This window comes from Echeneis naucrates, chromosome 13 (assembly GCF_900963305.1).
Source record: "Echeneis naucrates chromosome 13, fEcheNa1.1, whole genome shotgun sequence".
NCBI classification, from domain to species: domain Eukaryota; kingdom Metazoa; phylum Chordata; class Actinopteri; order Carangiformes; family Echeneidae; genus Echeneis; species Echeneis naucrates.
The window spans coordinates 3332640-3358821 of NC_042523.1; the positions used below are offsets into that span (position 1 = coordinate 3332640).

At 39.1% G+C, this 26182-nt stretch overlaps 1 protein-coding gene across 4 annotated transcripts in view; it reads right to left on the reverse strand.

The window, feature by feature from the left end:
- LOC115053502 (leucine-rich repeat and fibronectin type III domain-containing protein 1-like protein) overlaps positions 1 to 26182 on the reverse strand; it is a 365739-nt gene that overhangs the window by 67886 nt on the left and 271671 nt on the right. The window lies entirely within an intron of this gene.

A 26182-nucleotide genomic window follows, 5' to 3' on the forward strand; every position in this document is an offset into this window, starting at 1 on the left:
AGACTTATAACTGTTCCAGTTAAGTAAGTGAAGAATTTCATTTACATTGATATAAATTTTTCTTTGTTTGGATGGCATATTCAGCTCAGCTCAGTGCTGAATAGATTCATTTGAAGAGAAAAGGAAAGTACACGCAGGGCTGACACACACAGACGTTTTTCTCTGACTTCAGAGGAAATACTACTTGATGAGAAGTTATTATGAAAACTCAAAGTACATCTTGCCTACCCCCAGTCCTCTAACCTAACATAACCCTAACTTTTACCAAACCTTCGCCTACCTCTGACCAACACATTCAATTGCAATGGTTGCAGTGATGCAATGATAAGGGCTTGCTTTGGTCATTATGACAGACATAAGTCCCCAGAGCATGACTAATGCATTGACTACACACATTAAAATATTTCTCAATGAGTCATAGAACATAACATTTGATAATATTTCACAATTCTATCCTTACCTACTATTCACAAAAGCATAATCATCTGACATACCATAACCCAAACCTAACCATTGCAATGATTTACATTACGAAGATTTCAGCTATAGGGATTTTGTGTCCTCATAATATAACAGACAGAGATCCCCACAACAAGGAGTAATACCTGGACTATGGCCACACACTCATGCATGCATATCCCACACATGCACCTACTCTCTAAAGAAGCTCCTTGGAGTTAAATGCAGAGTGAATGGTGGAAGGTCTTTTGCAAATAAAAGCGGGAGGAGACACGTCTTTTATTTACAGTGCTGAAATATTCAAATTGTGCTTCAACGGCAGCACATGATTCGGGGCAGGAAGTCTGCACATGCACACATACCAGGCTAGGTTAACAGATAATGAAGCTAAATGCGAGGAGGTAATGGAGGAAATGTGATGGAATTAAATAAATTTTGTGGAAATGATCAGGAGGATTTAAAAGCCAGCAGAGACAACGGCGGGCTTTTATTTAAAGAAAGATATTTGTAATCTCACAGATATTCAGTCATGCTAAAGGTGGACGAAATAAAGGTGATCACTGTGAGCAAAGTCACTTATCACACCACATCCAACATCGTACATACAAAGCAGTTTTTATTGGCGTGTGTTTTGTGTTCCGTCTGTCCACAAACTGATTCCATAAAAACAAGCATTGCATTGCATTTTCACTGTCAAATGATCTCTCATGGAGAAAGTTGGTAGGATTTTCACTTGGAGCATTTTAAAAACAACATCAACAACAATACTACTAATACTACTAGTAATAATAATAATTATTATTATTATTATGATGATGATAATAAAGGATAAGCATGTCTAGGTACCAGTTTGCAAAAAGTTTAATTTGCAATGATTCCCCCTGCAGTTTCAACAAAAAAAGTGGCTATCCCAATTTGCACATGGTTTGTGGTTCCGCTGAGTGCTGTTACATGATAATAAAGCTGATTTCATCCTCCTGTCACGATGTTATTCCAATCAGATTTTCAGCTGTCTGCCTCTCATTTGAAAATGGCTTTGTTTTTTTCGCCTAATAGTGCTCTCCTGGATTGTCTGAAAAACAATGGATGATGAAATACCTTTTTGTTTGCTAACAGTTTTCCACAGTTAATTTCTTTTCAGTACTCCTTTACAGGTTTTCTGTTTCAAATTGTACATGAAGCAGGCTAACGGAAATGAACTCATTGTAGCAGATGACGATGTCCTTCACAAAAAGAATCTGTTACACGAGACAAACTACAACTTGAATATTTCTCGAAGTACAAATTTATTGTTTTAGCATTCATTAGGAATGAACGGAGATGAGTTTCGCAGCAGCTTAAAGGCTTTCACTTAGTTCAGCTTCAATCCTTTCTCAATTTAAAAATGTTATTTTATTTATTTATTTTTAATAATTTCTTTTGTTTGTGTGTTCATCTCTTTTTTCCACATTAATAATTTCACAACTTTATTCAGGTCCAATCAAAAGATTTAGATTTTGATAAATTTTTCTGTGGGTTTGACCTTCATCTGTGATCACCCTTAATCTCAAAGGCCGACAGTAAAAGCAATTAAACATTGGTGAGTGCAGACGCATTCATATTCATTTTCCATTTGAAGTATTTTATTTCATTCAGCTGTGCCATTTAATGATCTACACATCTGTTAAAATACGATTTTTATAAGGATTTAATCAAATGCTAGTAATTGTTAATGACAAGAACAAGTGCTGTGCTTCATCCATCTCTTCAGCTGTCATCATGGTTTTGAACATGTCACTTGCAGCTAGTTGATGATTAACTGGTAATCCAGATACTGGCTCACTAAAAATGCTGCTTTCACTGATGAGCTATGGGCTCATTTATTGATTGAACCGTAGGCAGTTGGGGAAAGAATCCCATTGAGGAGGCCTCCCCTGGGCTTGGGAATTTTTGCACTAATGAAAGGAAATGCAATATAAGGTGTCTTTCCGGGAAGTTTAAGGGGGTGTATTGTTGTCTTTGCAAAAATTTGACAATCCAGAGGTCCTTTGCCCTTCAGTGACTGTAAATGTTTGCCTCTCCTAACAGTGTGCCTCTGGATGTCTTCGCTACAGGGTAAATAGATGATGGATGCTTATGTATCAGTTATATGGCATTTTGCATGTGATGTTTTCTCGTCAAACAATGCTGATTCTCAAAACAAAGGACTTTTTCAGACAACAAGAACTTCTCTATTTTTGGCTCCTTCTCCTCCACCCCTTCACCATCACTCTAGTCATTAGTTAAACTGCTCGTCATTATAAACTCAGCTCTCCTCTTCTCCCTAGCACACATCCTTCCATCCCTCCTCTCTGTGTGTTTACTCTGTCTCTCTCTCACAGTTTTTTCCTTCTCTATTTTTTTCTGTTTCTTCTCTCCCCTCTCAGACTTTTGCCGACCACCCTTGTCCATCATCCCCCGACCCTGCTTCTCCATGCCTGTATTTGATTATTAATTCCTCAGTCGTCAATCATGTCCTGACCTCCTCTTTAATTTTTCTCAGTCTGACGTTCTGGCATCTCTCCCCACTTTAATTTTCTGAAATTACTGACCATCCGCATTAACACATTTGAATTAATGTAGAGTGACATATGAGACAATAATGAAATGTATGACTAAAAGTGGCGTCATTTGCACGTTGATTGAAACTGATGATCTCTGGGCACATAAAAACATGACTTCCTTCCAAACATAGAACTACATGGAAGTACTAATGAGCGTGCTATCAGTATTATAATCTTTCGTCCTTTGAATTCATCTCTGCTCCCTTTTGACTCACAGTACAATGCTTATATTGTCTTGGCCTTTGTAAAAAATGTAAGGTAAATTATTGGGACCCAGTGACACACACACCCACTGATCTGTACCATCTTGGACATCCTTATTAACATCCTTATCCCATCTCGTTGTCTCTGGGGGTTCATAAAGATCTGTACTGGGGCTCCTTCTCTTGACAATATACACATATACAATGTTCTGTAATTTTTTTACAGATATTTCTGCTTTTCCAATAAAACAATGAAATGCCAATTAAATTGCAGTTAATTAACTATAATTTAAGATTTCATTAAAATTATGTTTTTAATGACAATTTATTGTATTTGTACATCTTTAACTGCAATGTTATATACATGTTTCTGTATTTTTGTTACAGGTTTATTACCATTTTCCACAGGACAATGTAATGACTGTAAATTTACAGATATTAGCAGTAATTTAAAGATTTACCTTGAGAATTACAAGTGATTAACCATTATATATTACATTTTGAAGGTAATTTAACGTATTTTTTCATATTAAAATACAATTTTGCCTCAAATGTGAAGTATTAATTTACAGATTGCTGTCCATGATAACGAAGACATACAAAATTACAGAAAACCAGCCATTCTAACTGTTTTCCCTAAAATTACAGGCAATTAAGATTCAAATTTCAAAGTTGGAGCCTGTTTCCAGTTTGCTTGGTCCCGCCCATAACTACCAACCGGCTGAGCCTGAAGAATGACAGTTAGTTGGGATTAGCGCTGGTGTCCGTCCAGTCATCTGATCTTCAAGGAGGATGTGTGAGACAGCCACAATGGATAGATCAACCAAACGGCGTTTGAGTTGTGTGTCCCAGATAACGCACGCAAATTATATTTTAATTCATTTTCATACCTCCAGTGGACTGCCTTGACATTAACGTTAGCACCCCTCTGATAAATTGCTACCGTCATATCAGCTATTGTTAGCAGGCAGCTATAGTTTTGTTTTGTGACTAAGTGACTGATGGCAGCCAGGTCATTTTGTTTTACAGCTAAAGTATTAATTGTTAATGCACGCTTTCAGTCAAAGCCTTTTCTAACGTGGCCATAGGTTAGTGTAATGGACCTTTTTTACACTTCTACATACCACTAACCGGAAGTCATCATAGTAGGGATAAATAATTCGAAAACATTACGGCATGATTATACACAAAATGTCTAAATGTAATTACTGTAACACGATTCATATGGCGCTCACAGCAGAACAAGAAGAACTACATAAACAGGCGCTGTGGGTAAACCAAAGACACACAAACACACTCACTCATACACACACGTAATAACACACACACAAAAAAGCACCAAAAGATTGTAAAGGGTGCCAAAAGACAATCACCTACAGACAGCACAGATAGTACAGCAGTGCCTGCTAATTGTTATGGCTGACATGTCTGTAGTCTGTGACCAACAATGAAGGTAAGCAGTGAGCAGAAAGATGAAAGTGAAATCATCAGCAAGGTAGCATTACAATAAGGAAGGGAAGAAGGGGTAAATAGATGGGATTACACCATTTATGAAAGAGAGGAGAAAGGGCACAGAGGACAGGCACTGAAATAAAAAGATGAGAAAATCAGATGAGAGAGGTGAGTCTGAGCACGGGTGGTGGAAAAGGAGAAAAATGCCTAATTTATGTTAGAGAAGTTACATTTTTCAACCAGCTGGTGGGGATATTGTTCTATACCCATGGCCAAAAATACACACGTTTACCAACATGCATGCACCCACACGCACACACTGAGCCACTCAAGGTTAATGAAAGAGATGCGTATTGCTGGTGGAGACTCTGAATGAAAGTCAGAGAGGGACTGACAGTGATAAAGCAGCAAGGACCAGTTCATATTTATATATTCTGATCTCAATTCTTTGTTTGAATGCTCCTGCTGTTGTAATCCATATGCACCAAACTACAGAATTCCCAATCAGAAGCTGAGACTTTGTGTAGGTCACATATATGTATATGTCATATGTGGGATAGGAAGCCACCTTTGCTGTCCCCTTGTATGAATTTGACTTTGCTTTGTCCTCAAAAAATAGCTGTGCCAAGATGAAATGATGCGTCTCTACCACACTAAGCACAACTTGGCAGAATCGTAATACCGTGCATGTTCCATTTTATCATCACACTAAAGTAATGGTGAGTTTCATCCAGAGGTGGCTGAAGTACGTAGCTCATGACTTTTTCTATCTTTCTTTTTTCTTTTTAAACACAACCCACCTACTGTAACACAGAAAACATGATCAAGTTTGGTTGTGGTATGTAAAAAACAGCAAACATTTCAAATATGGACTGGATATAAGGTCACGGTGCCTCTATCTTTGTCTGACATAATCGGGAAACTGAAAAATAAAAATGTAAGTATTCGAAAAGGAGACAGAACAAATAGGCAGAATTTTTGACAAATAAAACAAGATTTATTCAACAGTCCGAAAGTAGTCAAGCAGTCAAAAATATTGACTGCTTAATTGAAATGCAGTGGCGCAGATATGTAGGAGAGTCAAAGTACAATATTTGAGAGGGTAAAATTATAAAATTATAAGAAAGTGCAGATAGTCCAAAAATAAACTGATATGCAGCAATCCAGTCAAAAAGGAAGAAATAATAGTTCGATTTGTCTCTATCACATCATATTCTGAAAAGTATTCTGAAATCATAAATACTGTCTGTCACTGGATACACATCTGTTAAGGAAATTCATGCCCAAAAGAATTTTAATTTCTTTCATTTCAGAAGCAACTCTAAACTACTAGAATGAATCTTTTAGCCAAATGTCAATGAGGATGACCTTTCTTCTTAAAAGTCCATAACGTTGTATGATGTGATGTTTCCTTGTCCTATTTGATTATAAATCAGCTCAAGGTTCTATAAATGAATATGTTGAAAGTATCAAAGTCTTCAGTCCTTAGAGGGATGCAGTCATACTTCAGGACTGCTGTAACTTTGTGACAACAAAGCAGTCACTTCCCCAGTCCCCCAGCCTCTCACTAAGTAAAGTCAGGTGTGTTTTTATGAAATCTGCTGTGACAGTCGATCAGAAGATCAGCCCCACCAGCCTGTCGCTACTAGAGCTCCTAGAGGAGCTTGAGAAAAATACACACACAATAAAATGCACCTTCTTATGGATGTCAAAACTGTAAAAAAGAAGATGGCATTAGACGCAGTTTAAATCATCACGTCAATGTCATCACAGAAGCTTAGAGAAAGCTGCGACTTTGTGTAATGTCATGTCGCATTATGCCAAGCTCAATCAGATTTTGGTAACATCATACTGCCTGGTCTCTTGCTTTGAAGAGTGTTGTCTGATCTGAGCGTGACCTGATTGTAACAAAAAAACGTGATTCCGCAAAACACAATGCTTACTGCAATTCTCCACATGTCAAACATTATTTCACAGACTGATTATGACGTCTGCCACCGCAGGAGTCATTGAGCTGCACAGTTCTGCCACCGTCTGTCACATCACGTCTGTCTGCTTATCTGTCGGCCTGCCTGTCTCACAGCACTGCCACAGCCCGCATGCTACTGACACTGGTTGAAGGATGCATTTCAAATTGGATCGAAATCAATGATAACTTGCATCTACAGGGCCAACTACTGATGATGGTGCTTGCACTGGTGGAAAGCAGGATTCATTCATATTAATACAAGCTGAGCATTGCCTTTTATATCAATGAAAAAAAAGGTATCTGCACACTCGAGGCCTCAACCCCACAATGCAGAGGGTGCTGAATGACTTATGTAATCTCTTACTGTCTGTAGGAGCCACATTATCTTCTGCTAATGAGCTTGCTAATCTCCCCAAGGTTCACTAACATAAAAGTTGCACTGAATGCAAATTTTGGACATAAATATTTACGTATCACAGCATAAAAGATAAAAAAGGAAGAATGTAAAATACAGCTAAACAAACGCAAACATAGAAATCAGTCACTAATTATGGAAACTACTTTTTGGAAATTTTAACTGAATCTGCATACAACCCAGAAAAATGCACATTCTTTCTGCACACGTCAGTTGTTTTAGTATAAGACCAATTTCACATCAAGTTGACGGATCACGTGGGACTTTACAAAGCCTGCTGATTACAGTATGCTGATGAAAAGGACAAATGCAAACACGCGACGTAATAGTCCGGGCTGATGTGAGACAGACAATTTGATTGAACTGGTCATCTGTGACAATTTTGATGGCAGGTTGTTCTCTACTGATGTGATCAGTTAGATTTTATTTTATTTAGTCACAATCACCAGTCTGCAATAGTTACGCAACAGAAACAGTGCAGTTCCATAGCCTGTCACCAGAGGAATATATATGTGCCACAAATGTTCAAATAAACATCCTTTGAATATTAAATACATGATTGCTCGTCCCTAATTACCGCCAAAGCAGTTATTTGAAGCAGGGTATTATGATAACATTAGCTCATTTAATTTCAAATCCCAGTTGGATAAATTTGTCATTTTTGACCCATCTGTGTAAACTTTATGTAGATATACAAAAGCTATGCTTGTTAATAAGGTAAAAAAACAAACAAAACAAAACCCAACAACATAAAAGGGATGATTTGTGCTAAAGAAAGAGCAGATATTTGCCAAAACTTGGAATAGATGGATGGGTAAAATACATTTATTTGAAGCACACAGCATAGAAACCCTCGGGCATACATGAAATAAAATGGGCAATGGATATGGGCCATTTCGGACCCATGTTGTGCATTAAAAGGGTGGGGAGACAAAAAAGGTTTTTCACTAAGAAGGTAAGAAAGAAAGAAATTAGATAATGGTCAATAATGATCAAAAATAAGTTAACTGAGGAATAGCCGGAATGCTTAATGATGAAATTAATTTATTGCAAAGATATAGAGCAAGGCTGGTCACTTTGGACCCATGCTGTGTATCTAAAGGGTTAAAGCGGAGCTTAGTGAAGTTAAGGTGTGTCCACATTTTGTGCGATGAGAAGTGAGCGAGAGTTTGAGGTTTGGCAGATGTGCAGCTGACATGGAAGGACTGAGGACTGAGGCAAAAAGTTTCAGCACTGCTTCTGCACGTTTATTATTATTATTATTATTACTTTTTTTTTACGTGATTACTGATGAGGATTTATCTTTAAGGATGTGTTTCCCTGTCTTTTAACTTTTGTAAGGTGATTCCGATCAGCCCCACCTCACCCCAGCACCCGAACAATCTTATCTTATTTTGTGTGGCGTGTCCGAGTGAACGTGTGTGAGGGCCTACGAAGTTAATAAGGCACAATATAGCCCACTGCTTCATACAAAAAAGATTCACTACTGCATTTGAAATATTACATTTTAACAGGCTATTGGTTTGTTTGTTCTAAGCAACACTCTTTTTCTTTCTCTGCTTTTCCCTATTACGGGTCGTCACAGCAAGTCAGCTCAGTGACTGTCATGATTGACTCTGCAACAGTTTTTATGGTGGATGCCTTTCCTGCCGCAACCCTTTTCTGGGCTAACACTGGTTTACGTTAATAAATTATAGATTATATATACACTACCAGTCAAAAGTTTGGAGACACTTTCCTATTGAATGAGAAAGTGTGTCCAAGCCTTTGACTGGTAGTGTATATTATATACATATTAGTGACCTCTGGTCACTAAACAGTCTGTGGATTGTTGACTGAGGTAGTGTTCCTTCTGTTAGTATATTCCTTGCTCATAGCAGAAACCAGCCCACCATCAACAGCCACTGAGCTGCTCCACAGGAAGAGTCAGGGGTTTTATAATAGATTGAAAAGAACTACTGATATATCGGAGGCTGTAGTCCGGCGAACCAATCTCCACAGGCAACTGGAAAGCACTCCCCAAGGAGCAAACAATTCTCCACAGTTTAAGGCTGCAGCTTTAAATGTACCATTTGTCCTGGGATGATTATGTGAGAGGAAAGGCTGTTTAGGTCCTAAATCTGAACAAAACCTGTTATGATTTTTCTTTAGCACATGATTGCAGCTATTATGCTGACAGTAAATGTCTCCTGATGGATGGAGATCTCGAATCTACATAAGCAGCAAACATTTTGCTGTAATGACTTCAATTAGCACCACTGTTATCCACACTTCACCCATTCAAGCGCTACAGCAGTATGAAGGGTGGTGGTGTTGTGCCTGGTGTTGTGGGTGGGGGCTAGTTTACACCTTAAAGGAGGGGAACACCATTGGTACTACCTACCTCAATTTGAATTGTGTATCTGTGCGTAGAAGAAGAAAAATTGCCATTTCAGTTAATATCAGTCACTGCCATTTGTGCAGATGACGTGCTAATGGATTTTTTATTCACGCAGCACACTGGTTGACTGTTTGTCTTGGGAATTGTCACTTACATTTAAATGTCATTTGGTTTAAGCAGTCCTCGTTGTTGCCCTCATTATAAGCCACACTGGGGGAATCTGACAGCTTTGTGCTTCACTGTGAGCTGTAATCAATATCACTCCAGAGCAGTTCAACACAATGGGAGGAGCTTGGATATTTAAAATTCACATCCTGTTTGTCTGTTTTCACTCAGTATTGGTGATGATTGTTGTCTCTGAAATGTGTTACTGCTTAATCGGTGTTATTCACTGCAATATCCTATACACATGCTATACACACAAGTATTGCAATTATTTTTAGTAATTGCTCACAAAATAGCTTATTCATAATCTCATTCCTCTTTTTGTTGCTAAACTTTTAGGCGAGTCTGTGTCTCAGGTGCTCACAGTCACAGGGGTCTCACACTTTCTCTCTCTTTGTCTGTCTCTCTGATGTGTTTCTTCATATTCTTGTAATTAAATAAACACATCTCAGAAATCAGAGGCTATTCATAAAACATGGTTTACGGACAGCTGGGATGTGAAACATGCAGCACCTCCACACTGCCCCTCGCGTTTACACAGTGAAATACAAAATACACTAATCTAATCGCAAGTCTGAGTCAAGCTGAGATGTGCCAATCTATAGAACCACTGTGATAAAATTAGTTTAAAAATTTTCTCCATGCCACTGTCATCATTTGTTCAAGGTGTTCGACCCAGCATGTCTGTGGTGTTTGTGTGTCTGAGTTCAAATTCAATGAGCCGATATCCGTGGTGTTTCACTATTATGCAAATTGGGCACAGTGGTTATTTATTTGTGAATTAACACAGAAAGTACTGCGTGAACTGTCCTGATCCAAGATGGAGTGAAGAACAAGCCAAAGAGAAAAATACATCTCAGAGATCAGGGATCACTCATAAATGGTAGGGGGTCAAAGGTGATAGGCTTCTAATCAGTGGACACCTGCAAAAAAAATAATCACATTTGACACCAGAGGCCAAGTGCCTCCTGACAAGTGCAATATTGCCCACATGAAGATACCAAGTAAATTTGCACTTGCTGAATCATGCTGTGAGATACAGCAGGCAGCTGTGAGAATAACTAAGAACTGGAATCCATGTCACACAAGTTCACACTTCACAAGAGCTCACAAGTTCAAAGTTCTTTCCCCATGGGCTAAAATCAGCTTGTTCAGGGAAATTTATTCCATACGGTATAAAGCCAGTTTGAGCTGTGACCACGTTATCAAATTCTGTCTCAAGGAATATGCTGAATACTTTGAAGATTTAAATGATTATTTTTCATGGAAATAAATCATTCACTGTGCTTATGGTACTTATGTACACTTACCACTAAATGCGTAGCTTATAAACGTCTCTTTTTGGTCCTGACTCTGAAGTATCAAAGTGCGATAAAATGTGACTGTAGTAATTGAATTTAACATTGTTTTTTGGTGAAATAATGTGCATGTCAAATGTTGTCAAAGACCTAAAAGCAAAGGTGAAAACCTTTTCAAATCTATTTAGGTGAAGATGCCCTTCATCATACACCTGATTGAACACACACACTGCTTGCTTATTATGGCTGCTGGTCTTTTGTCTGTAGTGATGGATGTTTGAACATCGTCATTCATTTTAATGACGCTGCAGTCAGTATCAATCACTGTCCAGCGGCCATGCTCACTATGAACACAGCTCATCAGCAGCATGGAATTTGATTCTAAGGCCACAAACATCAAAGTCAAACAAAAATTTGGTTCACATTTCACAACATATTAACACAATAAGTCTTTGATTACACACATAGCACTTCTCCCAAATCCATGAATTTTGGCCTTGGCCGACAGAGCTTAGTGTGTGTTTTCTTGTTTGATCGCAACATTGCAGGCAAATAAGTGAGGTGGCGTGTATGTGCCTTGTTTGGGATAGTGAATAATGTCTTGGAAACTTTCTGTTTGGTTTGGATTAAGGGTTACTCTGGGAAAGAAAGTTGGTCTCTCTGAATAACAGAGACACAGAGTGGTTCCAGCGTACAAAATAACCACCCACTTATGCAACAGCCCACTCCAGCTGGTCCCACACTCCTATGGCCAGTCTGATTTTGATCCACATCCTGCACTCAGCAGGCTTGTATTTTAGTTTGTATTTCAATTTGAATGCAGACAGAGCATGTACAACAGACACTCTCACATAAAATGCAAAACTCCACTGAAGCTTTTATTTATCTCCAAATAGTCATTAGGTAATATTGCATTCACTATGTGGGAAATGTGAAATTTAATGGTAATAGTTAATCATATTTACTTTCTTGCCAAATGGTTGAGAAACTTTTGTTCCATAAAATCGGGTATCTAAGGGGTTTCTTTTTGCACCGAGTTTAAATTTCTGCTCCAAGTCATGAGGTTACTTGCACTCACCTTGCACCACTGCACTTCACACTGCTGTCTAATGCGACACAGACTACACTTGTCTACCAGCAAGCCTGCAATGCACTGCATTAGGCCTGATTTAGTGTTCATTTGCACTCTCTCAGTCAAAAGGTAATGTTGGTTTTCAGACATCGGCCAAGAATTTCGCTCTCACCTTCAGTTTGATATCAGTCAACATCGCTTTAGAAAGATGGACATGGGTTGATAAAAAAAGACAAGTTCTCAAGTTTTCTTGTGAAATTGTTTTAGGATTAGTACAGGAGTACTGTCCATGGTACTGGAGGACACACAACCTTTCATTCTGATATGTAAAGTGTCAAAGTATGATTCTTGATGGAGACTGATGGAATCATTATCTTGTAAAAGCAGGAGTCTATTCATTTCAAAGGTGGAACTGTTTTTTTTTTTTTTTTTTAATTTTGAATGATATAACATTCCTGTGTGAAAGAGTTAGCATATAAATCAAGCGAGCACTTCTTCACTTCAGCTATAAAAATCACAAATTGAGGAAAACACATGTATTCATTCAATGCGTTGTTTTATGTAACTGACAACTTCAGCTGTAAATCACTTTTCTCATTTGTGTTGGTTGATTAAAAAACAGTTCTGCCATTAAAAAAAGTGTAGTTTATCTCTCAGCAGCGAGAGGAAGTAATCTTGGTAGATTTTTAATGAGCAGGTATAATCTCAGTACGTCTCGGGACCCCTCTGGTGACATTAACACATCATTTGCATTTGCCAGGTTCCCTTGGGAACAGCTCATATCCTGAACAAACAGGAATGCCATTACAGCCGCCAGCCAGCAATCCATTCAGAATGAGTTAAAGTCAGACATAGTGATAGTTCACTGAAATCAATTAGGGATGTTCTTACACCTTCCTCAAAATGTAATCTGTGGTAAAGCATCATAAAGACAAACAACACAAAGAGGAAAAGAGAAAGCGGGAAAATATATTTCTTTTGTTGGTAAAAATGTTTCTAAATGTTAAGAAGTGCTCACATAACATAATGACCGCTGACAAGCTGACAGGTGAAGTGAGTGGCATTTATTATGTTGTTACAGTGTTGTTGTTTTTGTTGTTTTGCTTTTTTTTTAGGAATGGAATGAGAGCTGACTCTGACTTGCTCTATATTCTGTCCTGGGTTCTCAGACATGGATGCAGCAGTCATAGAGTAGCCAGGCCCCAGTACACTCTTTTTTACTGTCTAATTCCCTCTAAATTGGTGCATTTAAAAATGTAATTTGTTGTATGGAAGAAGACTTGAAATTTACATAAATGAATTAGGAAAACCTTTACTGAAATAATGATTCAAGTGAGGAGTCATGGCTTCTTCAGAGACTTTGATGCAATCTGACTGCTTTTTGAAGGAACTGTGGAATCAAGATGTGGTGGTCATTAAATAGGATATTTCATTATATAGATAAACCTATGGCCACTTTTGTAACAAAAGTCTATGGTGGGAACCAGGTCCAAGCATCAGGATGTGAGTGACTTTGAAAATGACCAAACTGCGTTGATGAAACAGTTCCAAAACTGCAGTTCCTGTGGGACATTCCCAGTATGCAGCAGTCAGGACCTACCCAAACAAGTGAAACCGCTGAAGCAGCGATAGGGTCATGGAAGGGTCATGGAGGCAATAAAATTCAGTAATTATATGAGGAACACCACGACTCCAAATTTCCCAGATCTCAGGCCAATCCATCATCTGTGGGATGCGCTACACAAACAAGTCTGATCCATGGAGGCTTCACCTCAGAATTTATTTAGGGCCTAAAGGCTCTGCTGCTCATGACTAGGTGCCAGATACCACAGGACACCATTACGCTACATTCACACTGCAGGCCTTAAAGCTCGATTCAGATTTTTTTGTATGGCTGTTGACATAATCTTTTTAAATGTATCCTATATCAGACTCGAACGCATCATGGCCCTAAACTGACCCGCAAGTCCAGTGGAATAAGAGAGAAGAAAGATGTCACACGGTAGTAAACATGGAGGCAACAGAAGTGAGTGTTCATGGTTGTATTTTTAAGTTATTGTGTTGTGGTAGCCGGCAAGACTGTGACTATGTGTGTGTAGTTTGTACAGAAGTGTATCTGACCTGTATCTGACTTAGAACCACATATGGAAGTGACCTGAATCTGATGTGAAAAGATCAGATTCCATGTGCTGTTCGCACTGTCATAAAAAAATCTGATCTGACTGACATATGAGCAAAAAATCAGATTTAGGTCACTTTTGAACTGCAGTGTGGAGGTAGCTTTAGAGCCCTAGTGGAGTCCAGGCCTAAAAGAATCAGGGCTGACCAATACATCTGTCTGAAAAGTTCATGTCACAATTTATTTGATTGGACGAGCTGAAGAATCTTTTAAGCTGTTTCTTGCATTAACCTTGAAGTTGCCCTGCAGAAGGTGCAGTTAAGAATATATCACCCGCTGATGAGATTCCCGAAGAGGACTGGTTGCTGGTGCTCACAGTAGAAAGCCATGCATTTACACATCACTGCAGATTAGAGGAGTGAAATGTAGCTGTGAAACTAATAAAAATGCTGTGTTCGTAAAGATGTTTGATTTCTTCACTGTAATAAACCCAGTAATCACGTGTTGTCAAAATATATCTTTTTCGTAGTGCAGTATCTAAGCCTCCTGGATGGAAATGAGCCTTCCCAGCATGTCTCAGCACCCCTATGGTGACATCATCACCACATGACAGATTCTCTGCTCCTCGACTGAACTGCTGCCCCATTACCGCTGCCAATCACTTTCCCAATCAAATAGACGTTCAGGCACGCAGCAGGGGAACCCAACGAAACCAACACACACCTGTGTCTGTCTCCAATTGTGGGGATCAGTGGTTTGCCTTCAGTTCTCCTTGTGATATGACGATTGGGTTGGAAGGCACATTTGAAAGAGTTCACATTGTTGCTGAGGTGATTCGAGGGGGTAGTCAGAATTCTACACTTCCAACAGAGCATGTGTGTGTGTGTGTGTGTGTGTGTGTGTGTGTGTGTGTGTGTGTGTGTGTGTGTGTGTGTGTGTTTGTGTGTGAGAATTCGTATGTCATGGCAATCATCAGTCAAATTGCTTCATCTCATCTCTGTCTCTGTGTGACTCTGAAGCAGAAGCCAGGTCGTATGTTCACTGTGAAGGGAGGTTTCTGACACTTTGCGTGTGCATCGATAACCATTCCTCTAAAGCGCTGTGGTGGTCGTTTTGGCATGAGATTTCAAATATGTGACCGTATTTTTTTTTTGTGATCTGTTAACTACGTTTGTGAATGTCACTAGTATGTGTGTATCCCTGTATAAACTCACAAGGGGAGACTGGATTTAAATAATTTTACAAGTTAAATCTGGGTACTCCTGCTGTTTATGCAGGATTGTTTGTGTGTTTGCCTTTTGGAGTTAGCCTTGAATAATTTTGCATAATCCATGAATGAAGACGCACACGATGGAAATGAAGCTGGCATTGCGGTGTAGCACAAAGCTTTCTGCTGGCCAATGGACATGAGAGTGCCTCCAGATATATATATATATATACATATATATATATATATATATATATATATATATATATATATATATATACATATATACATATATATACATATATACATATATACACATATATATATATATATATATATATATATATATATATATATATATATATATATAAGGTTGATTATAAAAAAAAAAAAAAACTTTACTTTTTTTTTTTAAGAAGCCATTCAGGAGAAAATTATTCTGCTTGTGAAAAGCAGAGTTCTCCACTCAAAGTTGTTTTCACCCTAGCAACTGCAGAGTTTTTTTCTCATTTGCTCTGTAAATAGCAAAAGTAAAAATATTATGCATACGGGCATATTGTATATTGTGGATGTTTGGTTTATCAAACAAAAGAGTTAAGAACAATGCAAAAAGTCCAGTGACTTGAATATGAAAGGCGAAGAAGAAAAAGAAAAACGACTATTCAAATGGATCAGAGAATAACCAAAATGGCAAAGGCTGCGTCAATGATCAGCTCCAGGAGGCTCAAAGAAGATCTAAGATTGCCTGTGAGTACTGTGACAATCAGGCGACGTCTATGTGAAGCCAAGCTACCAGCAAGAAGCCCCCGCAAAGTCCCATTGTTTAAAAAAAAAAAGACGGGCTGAAGAGGTTAGAATTTGCCAAAGAACACATTGACTGGCCTAAAAAGAAATGGCGTAATATTTTGTGGACTGATGAGAGTAATATTGTTCTTTTTGGGTCTAAGGGCCACAAACAGTTTGTCAGACGTCCTGAAAACACAGAATTTAAGTCACAGTACACAGTGAAGACAGTGAAGCATGGTGGTGCAAGCATCATGATATGGGGATGTTTCTCCTACTATGCTGGTGGTCCTATTTATCGCATACCAGGGATCATGGACCAGTTTGAGTACATCAGAATACTGGAAGAAGTCGTGAAGTTGAAGTTGAACCTTCAAGTATTTTTTAGTTGATACAGTACATTTTTGAGTTTGTAAAGAAAGATGTCAGCAGTGCTATTTTTTTGAACATTATATTTCTTGACTTTCTTTAAAATATTTTCAAATCCAATTACTTTTTCCAATTTTCTTGCTTTGAAATAGAATGTGCAGTGTCCCCAATGCATGTGTTCATTAAAATACAATTTATTTGATGAATTTTTACGTTTACTCACCTTTTTAAAGACGCTGCTATTATTATGAACATAACTGTACCTCTCAAAGGGAAAGTAGCAGGACTGAACAGCAGGACTTTGTAAATGGTGTCATCAAGGTGAAGTTTGCAACTTTTGGTTCTGAGTGACAATGACTGGGAACTGAATAGTGTGAGAACAGAGAGGTGGAGAATGATGTTTCAGGATAGTTTTGTATAACCCAAAAGGTGTCAGCATTATTTCTGGATAAAGACTCGTATATATGTGAGCTCTGGGAATTCTTGTATGCTTTGTCTTCATGGTTTATTTATTTATCTATTTTTCTATTTTGGCTAAGTAAACATAAACCTGTGTAATTAACTCCAGCAAGGTGTTTACAGTGATGGGCGCAGATAACATTTGTTGTATTAGCTCATGTGAAACACTGGCAGTGGCTGTAATTTGTATTTGCCTCTTTTATGTGGTGTGTGTCATTGTGGATGGGTGAGATGAATAGTTTCTGAGGCTAATTTCATTTTTTTTTTTTTTTTTTGCTGTTTGTGTCCCTGTTTGTTGAATGATTACACAACACTCTCATAACAAGGACGGCCTGGATGAAGAAAATATTCACGTTTGAACCGACACAGAAACGTAGACATAAAGACATAAGGGACATAAGTGAATAAAAATTATAACGCAAATGCAAACCACATATCATGTGGCAAAACCACAAGTGCACAAATGTACGCAGACACACCTGACAAAGATACGCATGTACGTTCACACATGAGCACATAACATATCGCTGTTTCTACAAACACTGGTGGCTGTTCGTTGTTGACAAGGGGATTACCACATTGATAGGAAACAGCAGCAGTGAGAAGGAAAAAGAGGAGGATGAGCAGCAGGAGGAAAGGTGACCAAAACAGACAGGAAAACAGCAGGACAAAATGAATTAGCAACAGACAGCAACAATGAAAATGGACTGTCTCTGTCGATGACAATAACGCTGAGGTTGTGCTAGCATCTGGTAGTTCCTTGCTGCTGACAGCGCACCAGATACATTGATGTGAGATGACAAGAAGCTCATTGCTCCTGCTCCACTGCAAGTTGCTATCATATAAAACAGTCCCAAGTCAGTGCATTAGGGCCCTCTTGTTCAAACAAGTCGGTGCGATTCATTCTCTGGTCTGTGTTTAAGCGTACAGAGACCACTGCACTCATGGCTTAGTTGTATTTTCTTCATGTAGTCAGACAGCAAACCAGATGACCACTGTTTTCAGCCAAATTTTATCCTGTGTAAGGGTGGCGGAACAAGCAAGATGACAAGTAACCTGCCAAAACGAATGCAGGAGCATATGTTCCTGCACTTGCTTCTTAGCACCTTAGCACCTCCCTGTTTCACCAAGATAAAGTCGATATTGGAGTAAATGTAAGGCAAAGTCCTCAGTTTCTCTCAAGAAATAATTTCAGAGCCTGGACAAATGTTTAAAGGTTAATTTTAATTGCCAGATATAAAATTGGTAATTTTTTTTTTATTTCCCTGCTTGGCTTATGATTCATGTGTCTCTAGCTTCTCTCTTCATTATGAACAACCCTAAATGGAAATTACACCATGTGTATGGCCAAACATTCATTCATGTTCCATTTTATAAGTATGGATCACTTTCTGAGAATGTCTTAAGCTTTAAATATGTTCTTTTATTTATCAGTCCACTGGAAGTACATACTGAATCTGACTTAATTTCTTGAGAATAAGAAAAATCAGATGGCTCTGCAGTAAGTCCAAGTTCGATTCAACTGTATCATCACTTTGGAGACTTTTTTGTGACGCTGAATTGCTGAAGGGCTGTATTTTACTTAGACGTAGTGCTGCTGTTGATATTCAGAGGGTTTACTTAATTCAATGAAAGCTGATATTTTGTGCCACGGATGTTAATAATCAAGACTGTAAAAAAATAAAAAAATAAATAAATAAGATGTTCCAGGGCTGTAAAGTGGAGCCAAAGCTGAAGAGCCTTAAACCCTCAATCTATATAAGACCCATTAGGGGCCGACTTCACTGATCAGATAAAGAGGCAAAATTGTGTAGAAGCCTATATTAAAGTGGCTCTACTTCTCAATTGACTTATTACTGCTGCATAGTAATATATGTATAAGTAAATAGTCAGTCTCACATGTAGTGTAAGGCTTTATTATATAATTAGCTGTTTAACATTAAAACTGCCAAGTGCTGTAAAAGCTAAAATCACCAGTGGGTAAAGTTTATCTGCTAAGAGGATTCATATTTATTTGCTTATGTTTTATCAAGGCCTTTTTCGTTTCTTACTTTATGATGTAATAGTTAAATAAGCCCCATTGGCATGCAGGGGGTCATGCTGGATAGCCTTACTTTTTACAAATGCTCTCAGATGACCTGACAGATCTGTATTTACTCCAGAACATATTGCTTCTATGTCTCTACTGCGGCGGCAGAGACAGAGCGACAGGAAGGCTGAGGCAGGAGACAGGAAAGTGAGGTAATGAACATGAGACAAAGAGCCTCAGGTCGAACTCAAACCTCCACCAGATGAGCAGCCAAGGCGCAGCTCTCTCATTTAGTCGAAACAATTTTTAAGCAAAGGGGGGGCTACATAACATACTTGTAGGAAAAGTCATATCACACATTTTATTATAAACAGTTATATATCATCAACAAGAGCGGTGACAAAATTTTGCTTATTGGTGGTTCTTGTTCTTGAAAACAAACTCATTCCTCTCAAAGCGGCCGACAGAAGAAGGACTCAGCTCCTTTTTTGCTCACTTGTTGTGATTATTAATAACGCCTGTAAACCTTTGTCAATTAGAAGGTTACAATTGTTGGCATATTTGGTAGCTTTCCAAAGAACCAACAAGAAAGTCTTGTCCAGGTCCTTTTTCCCGTTGACTAAAATTCTTCCCAACGCCGGTCCAATTGTATTCATGGAGTCACAGACATTTAGCCCTTAGCATGGTAGCCTAGGTAAGAACAAAGAGACAACACGCAGGTTTAACATCTGTGAAGCGTTACCATCCAATAGTTTTAACTGTTAGGAATGTCAACACAACGCACACATTTATCCCGTTTGTCACATTTCACCATCTAGTAAGGCTCCTCTTACGAAGTTGTTACAGGTGAACATTGAGCTTCTGTATTTCTGATTATTGATTTTGCATTGTATTGAGAAATGCATCCAAGAATTCTCCCACTCCTAATAAGTAACTATTTTAAACTAAGTCAAAATTCATGCTCACGTCGAAGTCAGCAGCCCTACAAACATTAGAGATTGGGGAGCAAACACAAAGTGGATCTTCATCATTATTGCTCTCAGAGACACAACATCCCATGGTTCTAACAGATCATCCTCAACCTTCTTCTAACCATAAATCCTCGTTTAAAGTTGTCTCGTGTTTCTGCTTGTCAACCATCACACATCCCCACCAGACATTAAAGGAGGAAACAGAGCAGAGCCTGAATTTCCTGGTCACATTCATCTCTTGTTTTGCACCTTTGATTCCCCTTCTTTAATCCAAGAACAGTGGAATCCACTTTATTAACAGCAGTTGTAATTAACACTCTTAGCCTCTCAGTATGTGCATGAGAACGGAAAAAAAATATCCCAATGTGTGCACATATTTACCTATGTATGTCTTTTGAGTGAGCCCCTTACATGAGAAAAGAGGTGGAGGAACAAGGGAAGAGGGAACATGAGAAAGACAACGGTGAGAGGGTAGAGGATGTTAGCTAAATTACAGAGAAGAGAGGGTGGAGAGAAGAAGATAAGAGAGGATTAGATGAGTGGGTGAGTGTGGGGGGGCAGAGAATAGCGAAGTGCACCAAGGGGGAGAGAGAGAGAGAGATGAAGAAGAAAGAGATGAGAAAGGCAGCAGGAAAGCTGACACCTCAACACTGCGGCAGAACATCCTGTACTCAGCACCACAGTACAGAAAGAGATTTACAAGAGAGAGGCCAGACTGTGGTAGTGAGTGAGAGACTCCAAGATAACAGATTGTGGAGAGATTGTACTGGATGTCTAAAACCTTTGTGTAATCCTGGTTGCTTGTGTTTCAATATGAAGTCGCTGAATAACAGACTGCCCTCGACAGAAAAAAGAAAGAAAGAAAAAAAAAAAGACCAGCAACCTGATTCTTCACTGATTTAGGAAGTAGTTTGACATGAGGCCGGATTACCAAGCAAGCAAAGTTAGTTGTGTTAGCTGTTAATCTGTCTATATCAATCTATCCTGCCCTTGTGTAGTCATGTTACCGATCATAGAGTGGATGTAAAGACTCATCATAGCTGAAGATGGGAATTGGCTGAGTCTCTTGTTCTCTTGTGTTTTTCTTCCTTTTTCTTTAATCCAAGAATAGTGGAAACGTTCTCAGAACAGTCTGTCACTCATGAGGCAGTCACCCCTGTTGCTTAATGGACTATTTTCATCTAGATGGGACCTTCATTTAAAAAACTTCATGTTGTCTTGAAGAAGACTGCAGACTCAGACCACAAACTTGTTAGGAATCGCACAGTAAGGGCCCCATGTGGGGGTTTGAACCCAGAACCTGAGGGAGTCTAGCTGCATAGAAATGTAATTCCTACAGTGTCTAACAGGTGGACAGACGCTGTTTTCCCATCATGCTTTGCAGAGCAGCCGGAGGTCAGAACCTCAGAGGGTTTGATTTTCCTAACAGGCCAACACTGCCAGCTCTAATCAGACAGAACAACCAGACTGCTCACCCAAGATCCCAAGATCCAAGCAAGGAGGCAAGGTCAAGACTGTTGCTGTGAGAAAATGAGTCCACCAGGGTGACATGATGGAAATAAATAAATAAATAAACCACAGCAAACAGCGAAACAGCCTCATGAGGCATAAGGGTGCAACAGAGCGCTGATAAATGGCTTCAAAGATGATTGAGACCTTCAGACCTGGAGATAGAGATCTTGCAAAAATGTCACCACAGAATCAACCAGGTTCTGGAAGACTGAATTTCAATTAATCTGATTATTCCCTTGTCTCGTCATTTTGTTACTAAAATAAAACCAAAAGTCTTTAATTACTATTAGCATTCAATTTGCAATACGGCTAAAAAAAGAATAGTCAATTAAAATTTTTATCCAGCAGCATGGCGGCTGAGGAATTGACCAAAAAAACTGACCAGGATCCGGGATCATATGTCATACCTGTGTTGAGTTTACTCTCTTCCATCCACTGTAAAATATCTGCTGAGAACATAAAACACAACAAAATGACTATTAATCAATTTAATGGAATCCTGACAACTCATCGTTTAAAAAACCCACACATGGATGGGCACATCTGCATTTTCAGTCAGACATTTAACTACAGGGAGTTCAGTGCGAGCCAGGTTGTCGGCATTTTAAGTATTCAAAGCCAAAGCCAATTGACACTGCAAAAACAGGTATCAAGATTTGGAAAGAGCTTGGATCCCCCTTTCTGGCCTAAATACTGAACAAGTCTGATACTCATGTGGTTGCAGATTTTTCTTGCCAGCATCACTTCTACAGGTGGATAGGAAGAAACTGGTTAGAGTCAGCTGGCTGCAGTTCAGTCTCTCATCTGCATTGAGAGACAGCTGGCCTCGTCATACATTCATCCTTTACTGTTTATCCATTTCAGAGCCAATCTCACTATCTCCACATGATGCCCCTCCCCCCAAAAAAAGGAACTGAACCTGCTACCTTCTTGAGGTTGGGCAACAGCACTCACCACCATGCTGCCGTGCTGCCCAGTTTGCCTCTTATAGTGCGAATTTTAATTATCCATGGCCATATTCTTTTTTTTTTGTTTGTTTTTTTGTTTTTGTTGTTTAACCATATAATAGCCTGAAAATTAAATTTGATATGGGGTTATGTGTGACACATGTCAACCTCAGTATGGGTAACAAACTCGGGTCACTGTGAACAGAGAGTGGAAGAGAATGAAAGGAAATGAGAGATGTTGGGTCATGCTTACATCAACTCTCTATATCTGCATATTTGCATAAATGCAATGGAATGATTCATTAAATGCTAGTGTAGGTGGACACTTGTTTGAAAATGACTGTAAAGGAAAATGTCAGCTTGTATAATGGACTAGTTGTATGTGTGTACGTGTTAACATTCTAAGAGAGTTATTGCTCAGACCTCCTACTCTCTCCAAAACCGCATTTTATACAAGTCCAAGCGCATAAATGTCTTTTAACAGTAAGTGGAGTTGAAAACATTTGGCTGCAGCTAGTTAAAAGGAAACATTTGGCACAGTCCCCCTCTCCTACTTAAACACAGACTTCAATACACTAGCCTTTTTGCTACCGTTGGAGTCACCCCTCCAACGGTTATTCACTAGACTGCAGGTATGAGGCGCCTGAGTTGACATCTCCTCACTTAGCGTCTATGTTAGTTAGACTTAGAAACTTATAAAGGTTTTCTCTGCCTGTGTTTGCCTGGTGGACGATGCTGTTCTCCTTTAAGCTGACTGAAAGTCTGAAAGATCACTGTTGAATTTGTCCTGTAACGTATGACAGTTGAAAAAGACAGGAAGTGGAGATGGACAGGACTTTGAGAGACATCTGTCCTGTTTGCCTTTTAAAGTGAAGTTGTCTGCTACCAAATAATTTTCTTTTCTGTACATTTTCTACCCACTGAAGCATATACCTCGAGGGTGACATAAAGAGCTGTACTTTCACATCAGTTACCTTCCAGCAGCGGCTACGATATCAAGTGCGTGCAATTGTTATGAAGCGGCAAGTTTAGAATTAGGTGACATGCCATAAAGAGCATCAATCCACAATGTGCAGGGGGGGCGTCGAGGGCAGTGGCCCACAAAGCACAGGACTGTCACACTAGAGATGCTTTACATTTTGCATTGTTGAGAAGCTGCATCTAAAGTCCAATTGGGACTGGGACTTTCTATTTCAGAAGTTCCTTCAAACATGGCTACAAAAATGTGACTTTTATTTCCTCCATCAGGTCTTTCAAGCCCAGCATATACCTAGAATAACTATGCCCATAGACAGACTCTGAGTATTGGGATTTGAGGAGATTACTCTTATAACTGAGGGCCTCACAACTTCACACAGTTCTTTGCAATGCGCTGCAACGTAATGGCAACGTGGTAAGGGCACACACGACTGGTGAATAATGCCATGTGGGCCAGACTGTCTCTTTGCGATTTTCTGAAAAGACCACACCTTTGTGGAAATGCAACACATTAGTGGTTTCTGTTCGACCGCTGTAGTGTGTTAATTATTTAAATCTAGTTCATGTCCCTTAAGACAAATGGAAAAGTTAGCGAGCGATACAAAGGTTGATGCTGCCAAATGTTGAAAGGAGGTGCTCTACTCAGGTGAGCCACCAGGGCCTCCGAAGGAAACAACGAAAGGAACGAAAACAAGCGTTTTCTGAACTTTCAGACCCATCTATATTTCATAGGGTACAAGCAAGCAATATGTATTATAACGAATGAGGACTGCATTTACTTCGCTATGCACAAGAAAACACACATTCATCTGAAAATTCATATACCTACTCTGCATTCATCACAGCCTCGGTGCTGACTGTGAAAAATACACTCTATTAGATCAGTGGGAAAAAACATACAATGTGAAGGCCAGTCTGATCCAATGAGACTTCATTTTGACAATGAAAGATTGGCCCTGCTTTTCCCATGGTTTCCACTAATGCTGCATCTGTGTTTGTCTGAAACTGAAATGCTATTTTCACAGAAATGATGACAAAAGTAGCCTGGTCTTCAGTGCATAACTCCTCAATGGAACTTGAGAGCTGGAGTTTGCAGTTTGACAGTGTATTTCTATAGAAAGTAGGGCAACAAGTATACATCGATAAAGGAAAGTCTGGGCTGTCTGAAATTGAAAGGCAGCGTTAATGTGCTGCATATACTCAGTCTAATTCTGTAGGTGGACACTGGAGGTGCCTGGAGTCAAAGAATGCAAATTCAAACTTGCATCTTTCGGATCTCACCTTGTTAGTCAAGCTGAACTCACTTAAATTTGTAATTATTTAAAGACTTCAATCTGTCTAACAAATCAGAATGTCTTCAGACCCTGGGAGGAAACTAAAGCAAAACATTACTTCCTAAAAAAAATTCCCAACAATACGAAAGCATTGTGAGGAGGTTATATGAGCTGGTGGCCTGAAATTTGGAGCAATTGACTTCCTCTGAATGAGAGATAGACAAATTGACCCTTGGTATTGCAGCAGCAGACAGTGACCCCCAGGGGTAAATATGTTGCACTCACTGAATGTGAAAGATTGGATAAGGACACAGCAGTGCGAATGTTGTTTTCACACAAACAAAGCTGAGAATAAGTTTTTAAATTGAGAAACTGCCTTGGAGAATATCACTGTTTTCCTCACCATAAATTCCACAGACAGGACCATTTTAAATAGCGAATCTGACATTCTGACCCCAAGAATTTCATTTCTGTTTGTTCCTGCTCAGAGAGTTCAGTGTCACATTGTCTAAATGTTGTTTCACTGAGTTTGTATCCCACCAGGATGAGGATTATGTGGGAAAAACAGGGCGATATACACACACAGGAATGAAGCATTTTGTGCATCTGCTATTTCTTAAGTCATGCGAACATCAGTCAAAATTCAGGCTGGGCTGCCCATCTGTCACCTTTCACTGGCTTTGGTTCTTTTTCTGGGGGGGCATCACAGTTCAAAATCTGCTTTCAGGTCTTTCACCTTGCTGAGAAAATTCATGTGGAAATACAGTTGTGTTCAAAATAATAGCAGTCCCACATCACTAGCAAGATAAATCGCTGTTTTTGTTAGAATTTCAACTTCTACACTGCAAGTATGTCTCTAGAAGGGTTAGTAAAGGTATGGAAAACCAACAGACCCAACAGGCATGACGTACATGCTGCTGATTCTGTGAAACTGAATCATTTACTGTTTAAAAGAATAGCAGTGCTGAGTTCAATTAGTGAGGTCACTGATTATGTGAAAAAAAAACAAAAAACAACCTGTTAAACAGGTGGCCCAGCTGGCTGTGCATTTGTCCAAGAAAAACAGAGTAAAATCGTCAAGACACTGTTCAGAAGAAGAGCATTCTTTGATTAAGAAGTTAATAAAAGAGGGGAAAACCTATGAAGAAGTGCAAAAAATGATAGGCTGTTCAGCTAAAATGTTATCAAATGCTTTAAAATGGCAGCCAAAACCAGAAAGGCGAGGAAGAAAAAGAAAAACGACTATTTGAATGGATCGGAGAATAACCAAAATGGCAAAGGCTGCGTCAATGATCAGCTCCAGGAGGCTCAAAGAAGATCTAAGATTGCCTGTGAGTACTGTGACAATCAGGCGACGTCTATGTGAAGCCAAGCTACCAGCAAGAAGCCCCCGCAAAGTCCCATTGTTTAAAAAAAAGACGGGCTGAAGAGGTTAGAATTTGCCAAAGAACACATTGACTGTCCTAAAAAGAAATGGCGTAATATTTTGTGGACTGATGAGAGTAATATTGTTCTTTTTGGGTCTAAGGGCCACAAACA